Below are 15,782 nucleotides of genomic sequence, written 5' to 3' on the forward strand. Positions count from 1 at the left end.
CTCCTCCCACTCTTCCCCCCACTCCTTCCATGCCCTCCACTCCTCCCATTCTCCCCTCCACTCCTCCCATGCTCCTCCACTCTCTCGCATGTATGACTTTTTTTTGTTTATTATTATCACACACATAAAACCTACTGATCCCATTTAGCATTGCTCACATGTACCTGTGTTTAGGCTGATCACTTGGGATTAGATGACCTACCAGGAGACTCATCCCTAGTGAAAATAGACTCCCTCTCTCTCAGTTGCACTTGATTGTCTGTAGCTCTTCATCTAGGAGTGAGGCCTTATAAAATTTCTGCAGCCCATGCTGCCATGTTGACTGCTGTCAACATTGCAATGGTTTGACTGTGCTTGGCCCAGGGAGTGGCACTATTAGGAAGTGTGGCCTTGTTGGAGGAAGTATGTCACTGTGAGCATGGGCTTTGAGACCCTCATCCTAGCTGCCTGGAAGCCTGTCTTTTCCTGCTTGCCTTCAGAACAAGATGTAGAACTCTCAGTTCCTCCTACACCATGCCTGCCTGGATGCTGCCATGCTTCTGCCTTGATGATAATGGACTGAATCTCTGAACCTATAAGCCAGCCCCAATTAAATGTCCATATAAGACTTGCCTTGGTCATGGTGTCTGTCCACAGCAGTAAAACCCTAACTAAGACAGACATGGTATGAGTCTTGGTTAGGTGACCATATCGTTCGTATCTACTGTAGCTTCCCTGTCTAAGACATTATGTCACAGCAGTGTCCTGGTCCTCTGGCCTCAGTCTTACCACTTTTCACATGATGCTCCTGGGCCTTGGGTCTTCCTACTTATTTTTCATACAAGTGTGACTTTGAGTCTTGAGGATTTGCTCTACTCTTATGGCTTTAATTGCAAAAGGTGGGTGATGGTTTTGGGGGTTGAAGAACATATGCAAGAAAATAATTCCCTTGGCAAGAAGCACAATAGACAGACAAAGAATTAATGAATTATGAAAATAGCCGTACAGAAGGTCGAATTGGAGGCACCCTCATATCAGACAAAGAAGTACAGAGCTGCACAGACAGCTTGCTTCATACTCTGCATCCGTCTGTCACAAGTTTATCACAGAGACCAGGAGAGGACATCCGGAGCATTCCTGTGGGGAGAAGAGAGTGAAAGGCACTCACACCTTTACTGTGGGTCCAGCTATCACCCTATCCTTGCTAAACACCTCTGAATCCTTCACTCTCGCTGAGGCACTGGTCTTAGTGCAGCTGGAGGGAGACACATGGGTCACGGCATCCAGATCTTAGATGGCCTCAATCTTCAGTCTGTTCTTCAGACAGAAGGTGTGTATTTCTTTGAAGAGAACAGCATCATGTGTGAGAGAGGGGGTTTTAGTTCAAGAAAAGAACCATATCTCCTCATATCCTCCAAGATATGAGGAAATAGTTGGGCTCCTATATAAACACGTCTCTGGAGGGGAAAGGCCTGTCCCCTTTGAAAGACAAGCCTTAGTTCATGGTTCTTGTTAACTGAGCACCGTGACTCTTGTCTCTCAAAGGAAACTCAGGCATATCTTGGAAAATAACCTGGTAAATGTTAAGAAAGAAAGTTTAATACAGGACATAAAAAATTACAATTAATTAGCTTCAAGTTTACCTTGAAATTTTTTTAATTTCAAGGAAATTTTTAATTTTTTCTCATTTCCATGCTCAGAAATGTGTAACTAAAAGACTTTCAACCACATATTTAAATAGTTACAATTTAAAAGATATCATTTTCCTATATGCAATATAAATAACCAAATCTCTAATTATGGATCAGCCAGGCATGGTAGCGCACACCTTTAATCTCAGCACTCAGGAGGCTGAGACAGGTGGATCTCTGAGTTCAAGGCCAGCATGGTCTACATAGCAAATTTCAGAGCTACACAGAGAAACCCTGTCTTGTGGGGGAGTCTCTTGAGAGCAATGAGTAGAGACTGAGAGGGCTCACTTCTGTGGGTTATTAGATTTCAGCAAGCACTCCCAAAAGATGCTCTTCAGTTTAAAAAGCTACCCACCGGAAAGCCCTGTATCTGCCTGAAGCTACTGAAGAGACAGGCAAAGATGTAAGCAATAGTGAATATTAATAAATTAATATTTGGAAAAGAAGCTGAAGAGAATACATTTGTAAAGAGATAGCTAAATTTCCCAAGTTCAGAAATCGGAGGATAAGGAGGTTGTGTATTTGAGTGTGGTTTTACTCTAATGGAGGCTGCTGAGGAGTTTGCATAGACTGCTTAACTCCCTTGACCCCCATCGCTCCTTGCCCCCCACCAAAACAAAACAAACCAGAGAGGAGCAATTGCAGAAGAGAAACAAAAGAACTCACATAAATTCAAAGAACCCAAGTTTTAGCCGGGAGCATTTTTCTCTCATGGGCTATATAAAAATCAATCTTGTTTCCACTCAGGCCTATAGGTTTCTCAGGCCAGATGCTGTGATTTCTGGGCTTTTCAAGGGCATCAGGTCCTCCGGCTTCTGAGCTTGCCTCTGCTAATGCTCTACTGGGACCATTTGTGCATTTGTGTCTCGCTATTTCTTGTCTGTGGAGTCAGAAGTGAAATTCAAGCTTCCTTCCTTGGTTTCTGTGAATAAAACTCAACTATGAAACTGTCTCTATGCAGATTCCTGGCTATCAAAAGAGAGGAGAATCTATGGTTAATATACTCAGTATAAGAAGCTTTTATAATATTTATACTGGCTTTGTTTGCTTGTTGGGTTTTTGTTTTTATCGTTTTTGTTTTGTTTGCTTGCTTTTAGATAAGGTTCTACTATATAGTCTGAGCTAGTCTGGGATTCTATGTAAGAGCAGGCTGTATTTGAACTCACAGAGCTCTCCCTGCCTCTGCCTCCTGAATAATTGGGATTAAAGGTGTGTGCCACGGCACCCTGTCTCTTGTTGAGGTTCTGTCTGAAGACAGAGTCTTACTATGTAGTCCAGGATGGCCTTGAACTCTTGGTGCTCATGGCTCAGCCCTCTTAATGCTGCGATTGCAGGCATGTATCACTGTGCAGCGGCTAGATGTCCCCACTCTTGAAATGCCTTGCTCTGTAAATTGGTGTGCTGTAGTCTGCCGGTCAGTTGGTCACAGTGAGTCTTTGAGATTCTTTTACTGTGTCCTCAGCATCTCCTTTTCATCTTCTGTTAACCCATTCTGCCCCTTCTGGTGCCTGGATGTCCATGTTCTTTTTATCAGACCTGTCACTGATCTCCCAAAACCAACCCAAAGGCTTGTCAATCAAAGTCCACCTGAGATTACTACCTTTAAGCCTGTGGTCACCCTGAGTGTTCATGAGAGCCAAGAGCTGGTGGCTGCTGAGAAACATACATATAATATTTGTATATGCAAATATATACTTATATATCCATATACATATGGATATATATTTGTATAAATCCTGTGTACTGATGACATAAATGGAGCTTTTGATAGATAGACAGGGCTGGAGAGATGGCTCAGTGGTTAAGAGCACCGACTGCTCTTCCAGAGGTCCTGAGTTCAGATCCCAGCAACCACATGGTGGCTCACAACAATCTGTAATGGGATCTGATGCCCTCTTCTGGTGCGTCTGAAGACAGCTACAGTGTACTCATATTCTTAAAATAAATAAATAATTCTTTAGATAAAGAGATGGACAGATGAATAGACAGACGGACAGACAGACAGATAGATAGATAGATAGGCAAATAGTTTAATCTGTTTCTAGTAAGGTGGGTCTTCAGATTAGCCTGCTGTAGAGAAACTCTAGTCTGGGGGGACTTTTCCTGTATGATGTAAACACCATTTAACTCCCTTTGCACACACAGCAAACTGTCTACAAAGCCTTGGAAGGATGGCCTCACAATTGGAGATCAGGCTACCCCATCATCATCCCTGTCACCCAGACCGCCTTACAGGGATCATCACATCACATTAGAAGTCCTGTCAGTAAAGCTGTTCAGCACACTCATCCCTGAGGGATAAGACTCAGAATCCTCCAGTCTCAGGAGGATCCTCTTGTTATGGGGTTTTTCAGCGACCCTTTGAGCTAGGGCACATGAGAGACAAAGTTTGTTCTGGGAAAGCCAGTGAGCCTTGCTGGCAATCTCCCTGCTGCCTGAACCAGGAACAGTTGTAGAGGCCAGTGGAATGTCCTGAGCTAGCAGGTTTTCATATTGATCCATATTTTTAAGACTCAGAGCAGTTAGTGAGATATGAGGACTCCTATGGGCAGTGTGACGTAGTGAGCGCACCTTTAAAATCCAATTCGATTTATGTCTCTATCCCTATTGAAAGAAAATGTAATCACCAAAAATCAGAAACTGATTAGAAAGTCATTGCTAAGTATATAGTTGTTCGTATTACATACTTGTAAATCTTGTATAAATAATATATTTTATTTTAAAGAAATTACTTGCAGTTTTCAAGAGTGTACCAACCCCACCATGTAAAGAAGTATGCATATGCAGATACTTTTAAAAAAAAAAAGATTAATTTATTTTATGTGAGTACACTGTAGCTATCTTCAGGGGCACCAGAAGAGGGCACCAGATTTCATTACAGATGATTGTTAGCCACCATGTGGTTGCTGGGATTCGAACTCGGGACCTCTGGAAGAGCAGTCAGTGTTCTCAACTGCTGGGCAATCTCTCCAACCTACACATATTCTTCTAGTAAATTTTACTTATGTTTATGTTATCTCCATGCCTTAAGTATTAGCTTTTTTGTTTTTTTTTTTTGTTTGTTTGTTTGTTTTTTTGGTTTTTCGAGACAGGGTTTCTCTGTGTAGCCCTGGCTGTCCTGGAACTCACTCTGTAGACCAGGCTGGCCTCGAACTCAGAAATCCACCTGCCTCTGTCTCCCAAGTGCTGGGACTAAAAGCGTGTCCAGTTAAGTATTAGCTTTTTTTTTTTTTTAATATTTTTATTATTTTAAATGATGTTTATTTCGGGGGTGCTATGTGCACATGAATGCAGAGGATTCCCCTGAACCTACAGTTACAGGTGGATATGGGAGATGAGAATCAAACCTGGGTCCTCTGGAAGAGCAGTCTGTGCTCCTAAGCTCTGAGCCATCTCGCCAGCCCATTAGCTGTTCTGACTAGTTATTGTTTAATCTCAGTCTGTGCAGGTTTCTGAGTGTGCTCGGGAATGTAGACGCCATCTCTCTCCTCCCCCTCTGCCCCCAAGAGCTGCACTGAACACTCTCCTCTTTCTACACGCGTGTTAACAGAGGCCAGTCATTTGTTCCCATGCCTTAAGGCAGTGCTTCTCAACCTTCCCAACGCTGAGGCCCTTTAATATAGTCCCTCGAGTTGTGGTGACCCCTAACCATAAAATTATTGTTGTTGCTACTTCAGAACTGTAACTTCACTACTATTATGAATAGTGATATAAATATCTGATACATAGGATATCTGATATGTGAACCTTGTGAAAGAGTCATTCAACCCGCAAAGGCCTTTCCACCCACTGGTTGAGAAACACTGCCTTTATTTTTATTTTTTGTTTTTGTTTTTGTTTGTTTGTTTTGTTTTGTTTTGTTTTCCGAGACAGGGTTAGGTTCTTCCTCCCAGGACCCAATCACAAGCTTGAATTTTGCTAAGGACCACCCCTGCCTGCTCCTGCCCCCCAGGGGTTAATCTGCCTCTGGTAGATTAAACTCTGGAAGCATAAGGTGGATTTTTTTGGATTGTGCCTCTCTTGTGCTCACTGTTGTTGCTTTCAGAGTAAGACCCTATGAGCCTTTGCAGGTCAGCCCGTGCACAGAGGAAAGGCTCACATGCCCGCTCCTTCTCTGAACGCTGGTCAAGCCCCATTGCGTCCCAGCTGCTCCCCGCCCTGATGTCCTGTCTTCACAAAGAGTCCTCATCGGTCCACCATGCCTTTCTCTGGTTTATGTTCAGTGTCAAGGCCAATCTCAAATATCATGTTGCTGCTGCTGCTCAAATTGTCCTTTATGCTCATACTGCCAGATAATTTACTGCCCCTGTTGTCTCATAGGCCTCCACACATCAAGCTTTTAAATCTGTCATTCAGTTCTGCACCTATACATTGGTGTTGCCATTTTCCACTGACTCTCCAAGCCTTTGACAGAATCCATAATCTATACATCACATGAATGAATGAATGAATGAATGAATGTTTTGCCTGTGGCCTTTTAAATTGAATTTTAAATATGGTTTTTGAGAATTTTGTAAGAGTACTTTATTTACATCATTTTCATCCCTTCCTCTCCTCCTCTAACTCCTTCCATGACTTTCATGACTTCTTATTCAATAATTATTATGTTATACTATTACTCACACACAAACCTATTGAACTTATTTAATATCCCTGGTCTATCCATATCCTTAGGATTGGCCTGTAGGGATAGGATAAGCCCATCAGGGGCTTTTCCCTGGAGAAGACTGGTTCTCCCCTTCTCCGCAGCCATTAATTTCCTGCACTTCTTCATCTAGGAGTAGAGTCTTGTGAGATTTCATGTTCTAGGTATTGCCATTGTTTTGGTCTCCTTTAGGTAGCCATATTGTTGAGATCTCATGGGTGCGACTTCTCTGTCGCAACTAGAAGACTCTGTCTTCCAGCAGACTTCCTGATCCCCTGGCTTTTAAACTCATCCCACCCCCTCTTCCATGATGATCCCTGAGGCTTAGGTGTAGGGATGTGGAATAGAAATATCAACTGGGGCTGGGTGCCCCCAGTTAGATGGTCTCTGCTTTTGACTAGTCATGCCTTTCTATAATGGTCTTCACTCATTGACAATGTCCACAGAGATGTTGATGACTAACCATTTAATTTCGCATTTATTTTTTACTATAATAACTCCCCCTTGTCACTTTGCTGCTGTTTTAGTATGTCTCTGTTGAATAACACCTTCCTTTGGCAATTCAAGCCCTGGGCAGATTTATGTAACTGATAAATGTAATATCCTTTTCAGGACCTCTGAGCTAAGTAAAATATTTGTCATCAAAGGCAGCCTCATGTTTTCCATGTCTCCTCCTACCACACCCTGGATAGAGCTGCTATCAGCTTATCACATGTTGAATCAAATTACCTAATGGTCTTGACATGTGTCCCTTAACTAATTTACCTGGTTTCTATGTACAAGACTGCCTCAAATCATCTGACAGTTTTTTCTACAGAATCCCAAAGGCAAAGCTTTCCAGGGTGCTTCCTCCCTGTCAGCATCATTATGGGTGCCGCCCCTGCGGGACTGTGCTGTGTGGTCCTCCAGAAGATAAAAGCAGAAAGATGAAAGAGGTTCAACAATGGGAGAGAGAGGAAAAAGGGAAACTTTGAAAATGATTAATATGGCAGCAGTACACAAAACTCTTGCATAAATATTTCAGTGTACCATCTTTGTCCTAAGAAAGCTTATGCAAACGACAACTTGTTGAGGTATGGCATGGACTGTTTACCTCACAAAGCTCCATAACACGCATTTCCAGATGAACCAGCCTTATAGCTGACACAACTCCTTAGGGGCAAGGACTTTATGTGTTTGGCACAAGCACACCTATTGTACATCGGTGCTGTTAAATATTTAATAGCACTTCCTCCCACACCGGTTCCTGGCAAGGCTAGCCTTCCTGACTTTTCATGTCCACAATCAAATCTGTATTTATACATTAATCATTCGAGGTGTGGTGTAATTTTTAAGCCCAAGTGAGGAGACATCATCTTCTGTAGGTCTGGGATCTGTTGCAGGTGATGAGAATGTACAAATATTAAACAGTGGTCTTTTTTCTTTTTTAAAAATCTTGGTCTGGTTGTTGAGGTAGATTTAGGTCTGGAGAGATGGCTCAGCGGTTAAGAATAATTGTTGAGGTAGATTTACCTAGCAACTAGAGGACCCAAGTTTGGTCCCCACATAGTAGCTCACAATAGTCCACAATTCCAGTTCCAAGGGATCCCATACCCTCTTCTGACTTCTGTATAGGTGGTGCAAAAGCATGCATGTAGGCAAAACTCTCATATACATAAAAAAAGATAAAAATACATTTTTATTTTTACAGATGTCCCTACAATGTGAGCCACAGTTTTGGAAGTGACTCTAGGACCTGGCTTTGTCAGCCAAGTTTCATAACTAGTAGTCTGACCATATGAGTGTTTCACTTTAACTCTCTGGAAATCAGTTTGCTAATCTTTGAAGCAATGCTTTGGGGCTCATCCCAGACCCCTAGCTCATTTTCCATTCCAAGCTGTGATATCTGTGTTTATGGATTCAGAATAAAAGAATACATTCCTTTATTAGGGTTGGGTTTTTTTTTTTTTCTTTTTTGGATGACTACAAAGTGTGCCACTGCTGTTTAATTTGCTCTTTTCTTCAAGGGGAATTGACCCAGTACTTACCATATGGAAGACAGTAGTTGTGACACTCAATGGAAATTCCCAAGTGCACACATACAGAGTGACCTAATTATTTAATTCTGTTCACTTGACATCAACAAGATGTAAATGAGAACAGAGTGATAATGATACCTGTTGACAAGACAATGTGGATGGGGACCCCATTTCTAGATTATGAACTATGGGCAATTAATAACTGTCAGAAGAGGGAGAATTAGTGTTCCCCAGGCATGAGCCCCCTAATTGGTTATCCAGTCCCAAGTGGTTTGCTCTAAAAACCATACACGAATGAGTAACGCTTAATAGACCCAGCAGGTTGTATTTATAAATGCATCCGTATGTGCGTGTGATAATTAAAGGAAAAGAGGTCATGAACTTGAGAAGGGAGGAGGAGAAAGGGGAGGAGTTAGAGGGGTAAGAACAGCCCATGCACGTAACATTACAGAATAAATTTAGTAAAACATGCTTAACTGTGAGAACATCAACAAGATTTAAAATTGGATGAAATCTCTTGCATCTGGGAGACGAAAGTCTACTAACCACATGAACTCTGTCCCTTGGTTTCTTTATCACTAGAATGAAAATCTTATCTTTCTGTTTGCCATAGAACAAGAAAGGAGATTAAATACATAGAGGCATAAAGGTTTGCTGTGGTTATGAGCCCTGGGCTTGGGAAGTTCTTCGTGTAAAGACACCGGTGCGGTCTGGTGCTGTGGATTTTCACTGCAGGCAAGCCTTCTTCCCATTCGTTCCCATTCCCATCCTCTCTGGTGATTTTTGCCAGATTCTGGTGTCTGATTTGTCCTGCTACTTTTGCACATGCAAAAAACAAACAAAAAACAACAACAAAAAAAAAAACCCTAATACTTCTTGTTATGGCAACACTAGTGGGTCCACAGAAGGATTTAATCTGCCCTTTTTTTTTTCCTCTGAGGACAGCCTCTTCCCAGGTTTATCTACCAAAAGTGAAGTCCTTAGCCCCCTTGCGAAGGCTGTAGGAGTCTCGCTTTACTAGCCCTTCTTCCTTAGCTTGGCGCTCCCAGGGTTGTGAATGTTTGTTTATGCATGCCGGGGTTTCCAAGGGTGACTCAGGTGAACTGGAAAGATCCTACAGCACAGGCCAGCATAGACACCATTTCTCCCCATAGCCATGTTGTCTTTGGAGTTAGGCAACGCTTAGCAAAGTGAAGCCCGCTTTTTCTTTGAGGACACTGAAAGCGTGGCATGCACTACATCTTCCTGTAAACCATTCACAGCGCCCTGGCAGGGTGCTTGCCATCACAGTGCTACTACCTCACTGTGTTACCCCACGTTTAAATCATTGATGCTGTAGAGCAGGCATGGAGCTACCAAGGCGCCTACATTACTTTCCATGATCATGATTCACAAATGCATGCTACATCATTCATGTATGTATTTTTTGAGTGCCCACTACATGTCAAGCAGGGGCCTAGAACTTGCTCAGAAGTACTGACATCTGCTTTACTGTTCTGGGACCTTCTGTCTCTCTCTTGTTTCAGTAGCTTGCCTCCTATTTTTGAGAGCTCTGAGAAATGGTCCATATATGTTTATCATCGTTACATTTTCTAGGTGAGATGAACCTTTTACATTTATGCCATGTTTTCCTCCAACTTACAGTCTGCTTTGTCTGCCTTTATGTAGCTTTCCCCTCCTCTCTTAGAAACTACTTGCGCAAAATATCTTTTTCCATTCTTTTACTTTCAACCTGTCTACGAGTTCCTTATTCTAAAATACAGTTGCATTCTGTCAGTTTTTAAAATCCATTAGACCAATCTGCATCTTTTGAATGGGAGTTTAAGCCATTTACATGTAAAGCAATTACCAAGGGGAAAGGCTTCCTATTGTAATTTTGTTATATTTTTTTGAAAGTCTTATGGTTGTTTCTCTCCCTGCTCCCTGATTTGTTTACATTTTTGTTGTTGTTGTTGTTGTTGTTGGTTGGTTGATTTTTTTGTGACAAGTTGGGCTTCCCTGCTTCCTCCTTTTGGTGTGTTTGCTGTTTCCTTGTGGTTGCCATGGTGATTATGTAATATACTCCAGGTTATAGTCATCTACTTAAAGCTGACTGCACTCACAGAAAAAGGTGTAGCCTTCACATCTCTGCCCTACCCAGCTTGTAATGCTGATGGAAGAGATGGCTTAGCAGTTAAGAGCACTACTGGCTGCTCTTGCCGAGGACCTGTGTTCAATTCCCAGCACGCACATGGCTGCTCACAACCCTCTATAACACCAGTTGTGGGGCACCCAATGCTCTCTTCTGGTCTTTGTGGGCATTGCTTGCATGTGGTATACATATAAACATGTAGACAAAAGGCCCCCACACATAAAATGCATTTTAAAAAACTTAAAATTTTTATACCTTTAAATATTATATGCCCATTAACATGAGCCCACAGTAATATTAATGCCCTTTTATAAATCATATAAAAGAATGGTGACATTATAAACAAAAAATAGCAATAATACAGAGTCTTGAGTTTGTCCATGTGTTTTATTATCTTTATTGAAGATCTTTCTATTTTCATGCAGGTTAATTTTTGATGTCATTTTGTTTATCCTTTTCTATAGCATGCTTTGAGGCAGGTTCCTTGAATTTTGTTTATACTGAAACACCTCACACTTTCTTCTATGTATTTTCTGACATTTTGACAATGTCATACATGTGCATAGTTTATTTTAATCATAGCCCCCCCATTGGTCTCTTGTCCCCTTCACCCTGTATGTTGTCACCTTCTTCCCAGCTAGTTAGCTCCTTTTATTTTATTTAATAATTGACTGATTTGGGGGGGGGAGTTGACCCACTAACTTTGAGTAGAGATACTTACATGCACATGAGTAAGGGGTTATTTAGAGTAACGTACCAGAGGCTACACCCCTGAATTAAGCACCCCAGCCCAGCAACCATTAACTACCTATATATCCCCAGGGAGGAGTGGGATGTGGTGAGTCTATCTTGTATCCATGAAGGCTTGAGATGGCTCTAATCCTGCCTGGTTCTGTTGCAAGGTTGGTATCCGAGCAGCTGCAGTTCATAAGTGCAGAGGCCCTGCCCTGTCTGAAAGACTCAGCCCCACACGTCTCCTCCTCTTCCTCCCGACTCTTACATTCGTTCTGGGCCCACTTGGGCGATGCTCCCTGAGTCTTGCAGGGGTGAGGTAAACGTATTACCTAGGGCTAAGCACTCAGCAGCCACTCTAGCATTTTAAGCTGTTAGAGTATGCATGTGCTGAGCAGATGTCAACTTCAGGTGTGGTCCTTTAGTCCTTATCTCTTGGATCTGGCTCACCAGGGAGCCACAAAGATCCTTTTGTTTCCACTTCCCAAGTACTGGGATCACAGCACCTGCCAGCAAGCCCAGCCCCTCCACCTTCTCCTCCTCTCTTTTTCATTTTATATGTATGAATGTTTTGTCTGCATGCAAGTCTGTTACTATATGTGCTCAGGCCAGAAGAAGGCATCAGATGCCCTAGAAGGGAAGTTACAGATAGTTGTGGGCCACCATGTGGGTGCTGGGAATCAGACCCAGATTTTCTGCTATGGCAGCCAGTTAAGCAGTGCATTTAGCCCCTGAGCCATCTCTCCAATCCCCACCCTATTATTTTTGAAGCACACTTTTGTTGGATATATCAGATTCTACTGCCATATATTTTCCTTTATCGCATTAAGTGCACCATTCCACTTCTGTTTGGCCTGCATGGTTTCTGCTGAGATATCTCAGTCATCTTGTATAGAAAGAAGCAACTTTTCCTTTCTTGCTTTTTAGAATCTCTTTGTCCTTCTGAGGTTTGAGTGTGTGTATGTGTGTGTGTGTATGTGTATGTATGTGTGTGTGTGTATGTGTATGTATGTGTGTGTGTGTGTATGTGTATGTATGTGTGTATGTGTATGTATGTGTGTGTGTGTATGTGTATGTATGTGTGTGTGTGTATGTGTATGTATGTGTGTGTGTGTATGTGTATGTATGTGTGTATGTGTATGTATGTGTGTGTGTGTGTATGTGTATGTATGTGTGTGTGTGTATGTGTATGTATGTGTGTGTGTGTATGTGTATGTATGTGTGTGTGTGTGTGTGTGTGTGTGTATGTATGTGTGTGTGTGTGTTTAAAATGGGGGTTGTTGAGAATCCCTTTATTTGTCTGTTTGTGTTTCTCCTCCATGTTGAGAAGTTTTTCTTGTGGAATAAGTAAGTTAGTCCCCTTGATAAGACTCTATAACTCTCTTAGATTCTATTCACTTTTCCTTTATGATTTTTGTTTTGTTTTGTTTTTTCAAGACAGGGTTTCTCTGTGTAGCCTTGGCTGTCCTGGAGCTCACTCTGTAGACCAGGCTGGCCTCAAACTCAGAAATCCACCTGCCTCTGCCTCCCAAGTGCTGGGATTAAAGGCGTGTGCCACCGCTGCCTGAGTATGATTTTTTTTTATTCTTATGCATTTGGTACAACAATACCAAATGACTTTGTCTTTAAGTTTGTTGATTCTTTCCTCTTCATGCTTCAGTGTACTGCTGGATGCGGTCATAAAATTTTTAATTTAGCTATTGTGTTTTTCAGTTCTGCAATTTCCAATCAGTTCCCATTTTAATAATTTGCTTCTTTGTTCATATGACTATTTTCTTGATTGTATTTACTAGGTTGCCTTTGTTTTTCTTCAGCCTGCTGAGTATAGTGATTTTCATTTTATATTTATTTTCTTCATAGGATGGTGAGGCACACATCTGTTGAGACACACATGAAGGTCATAGGGTAGCTTATGGGAGCCGGTTTCATCCTTCCACCACTTGGGTTTCAGGATTGAACTCAGATTGCCAGACTTGGTGGCAAATGCCTTTACCTTCTGGGCCATCTTGTCAGCCCTGCTGAACATATTTAAATCAGTGCTTGAAGCTCTTGTCAAATCCAAGCCTAGGATTTAAGACTGATTTCTAGCCTGGCAGTGGTGATGTACACCTTTAATCCCAGCACTTGGGGGGCAGAGGCAGGCAGATTTCTGAGTTCGAGGCCAGCCTGGCCTACAGAGTGAGTTCAAGGACAGACAGGGCTACACAGAGAAACCCTGTCTCAGAAAAAAAAGAAAAAAAGAAAAGACTGATTTCTTCTAGACAATTGTTTTGCTTCTGTGAATAGGCTCACCTTTTTATTTCTTTTTTTTTAAAGATTTATTTATTTATTTATTTATTTATTTATTTATTTATTTATTATATGAAAGAACACTGTAGCTGTGTTCAGACACTCCAGAAGAGGATATCAGATCACTTTACGGATGGTTGTGAGCCACCATGTGGTTGCTGGGATTTGAACTCAGGACCTTCAGAAGAGCAGTCGGTGCTCTTAACCATGGAGGCATCTCTCCAGCCCATCTTTTTATTTCTTAAAGTTGTTTGTTTTGTCTTGTGTTCATTTGCTGATGATAGGGCGTGGCAATGCTTGCCTGTAGCTTCTGCTAATGGGAAGACTGAGGCAGGAGGATTATAAATTCAAAGACAGCCATGCCATCTTAGAGAGACCCTCTAGAGGAACATCCTGCATAGGGGCTTCAGATCAATGGGAAAGTATTTGCCTACCATATGTGACCTCCTGGGTTCAACACAAGTAGGCACAAAAAATTGAGTGAGGGAAAGGGAAGGCAGGGCTTTCTCCCAGGCTTGGCTGGCCGTGTTCAGGGGGAAGGCCATGCAATGCAGCTAATCATCATGATGCCTTTGGGCGTTCTCAGACATTTTCTTGGAATGTGTCTCCCTTGGGTCTATGTCTGCAATTTTACCTTAATGCCCTGCTTGTGGAGATGTTTTTAAATGCATCAACTTCCCTTCCGGTTTTACTTCAGGGCCACAGATCTACTGTATTCCTCTGCCCATAACTTCTGCTCTCAGAGCTCACAGGAACAACCTCTCTGCAGCTCTCACAACCCACAGCCCCTGCCTCTAACTCCAGCAGCCTCCAACCTGATATCCAAGCTAACCTGTACTGCTTTTCTGTTCAGTTGTCCTGAACCTACCTCAGGCCGAGCTGTCTAGAATGCAGCTCTGTAGCCAGCCGCTGGGGGCGCCACTGAGATGGATTAGGGAATATGCCGCTGTGCAGCCAGTGAGGGGAGTTGCTGAGATAGACTGGGAAAAGTGCAAGGCTGTCCTTGGGGTCTTATCAACTTGTCTTCTTTACTTTGGGTAGTAATAGACATTGGGCAGATTCTGTCTCAGGAGCTGTTGTCATGCCTGCGTGTCTTTCTAAAACAAACTGTTTTAGGCATCTTAAATTTACAATCAGCTTGTATGTCCTTGTTAAACGGAGCAAGGTAACAGTCCGTTTCCAGCACTCTGGTGGACTCCAGTTGTTTAGTACATTCGGAGCAAAATGATAAGTGTTGTTTCCCTCTCTTGAGCTGATGCTCATTAGCAAAGTCCTTTTAAATATTTTATGAGGATCTTCTCCAAACAGCTCTGATGTGACAGATTAGAGCCATGTTGTCAATGCATGTGCATTCATGGCAAGATTTTATTTCATGTATGTATAACTGTCTTCAGACATGCCAGAAGAGGGCATCGGATCCCATTGCAGATGGTTGTGAGCCACCATGTGGTTGCTGGGAATTGAACTCAGGACCTCTGGAAGGACATCAGTTCTCTTAACCACTGAGCCATTTCTCCAGGCTTCATGGTGAGATTTTAAATGTTAGGTGTGGAGTTTGTTAAAAGAAAATTGAGAAGGAAATTTCAGCATCCCCTCCCTCCCCACCCCTTAAGACCTCGCCCTCTGTGTGCAATTTGTTTCCACAGGCTAAGATTCAAATGCCGTCATCTGAAGAAGAGGATACAGACTTATGAGCTGCTGCTGTCTTCTGCAGAAGATGTGACTAGCTGAACAAATCCTATTGCAATTGTTTGCAAAGAATGAGAAATCACTTTAAAATCTCTTCTTCTAAGGTTTCAAAAAAATATCAGGATAATCTGCTTCATCCTTGACAACTATCAGTCAGGATGCACGTGTGTATCAGACTTAAAAAGGTGTTATAGGTGGAGAGCTCTGATCTGATAGGAAGTTTCCTTATAAAACGTGAAATCTCAGAGGTTAGAATGACGTAGGCTCCTAACAAGGGTGGGTGAGAGTGTATACCCTGGGCTCCTTCCTCTAATCACACATTCTGTGCCACCAATAACTGGAATTCTTCACAGTTTGGCATTTAATTTACCGCGTTATGTTTGTCTAATTCTTTTTGAGAGAAACAAAAGCTACTAAGCCGTCAAGGAGCACCGTCTAATTCCTCCCTCCCCAGTGCTGGGATTTGTCTCATCTTGCATGTCTTATCTCACGAAATTGCCTCATATGTCAACAAAATGTCACCTCCCACAGAGAACCAGGATCCACTTTTTTTTTTGTCACAACAGCTGATGAAACACGGATGGAATTCTTATTATAACCCTGTCTTA

General features: G+C 42.3%; 1 protein-coding gene and 1 long non-coding RNA gene across 6 annotated transcripts in view; one reads left to right on the forward strand and one right to left on the reverse strand.

Moving 5' to 3' along the window:
- The window catches only part of Fry (FRY microtubule binding protein), a 407,497-nt gene that overhangs the window by 104,971 nt on the left and 286,744 nt on the right, over positions 1-15,782 (forward strand). The window lies entirely within an intron of this gene.
- The window catches only part of LOC116068814, a 53,467-nt gene continuing 38,537 nt past the window's right edge, over positions 853-15,782 (reverse strand). The window contains exon 3 of the long non-coding RNA XR_004109702.1: positions 853-1,116. This is a non-coding gene — a long non-coding RNA (uncharacterized LOC116068814). The remainder of the gene's footprint in view (positions 1,117-15,782) is intronic.

This window comes from Mastomys coucha, unplaced genomic scaffold, assembly GCF_008632895.1.
Source record: "Mastomys coucha isolate ucsf_1 unplaced genomic scaffold, UCSF_Mcou_1 pScaffold22, whole genome shotgun sequence".
Classification (NCBI taxonomy): domain Eukaryota; kingdom Metazoa; phylum Chordata; class Mammalia; order Rodentia; family Muridae; genus Mastomys; species Mastomys coucha.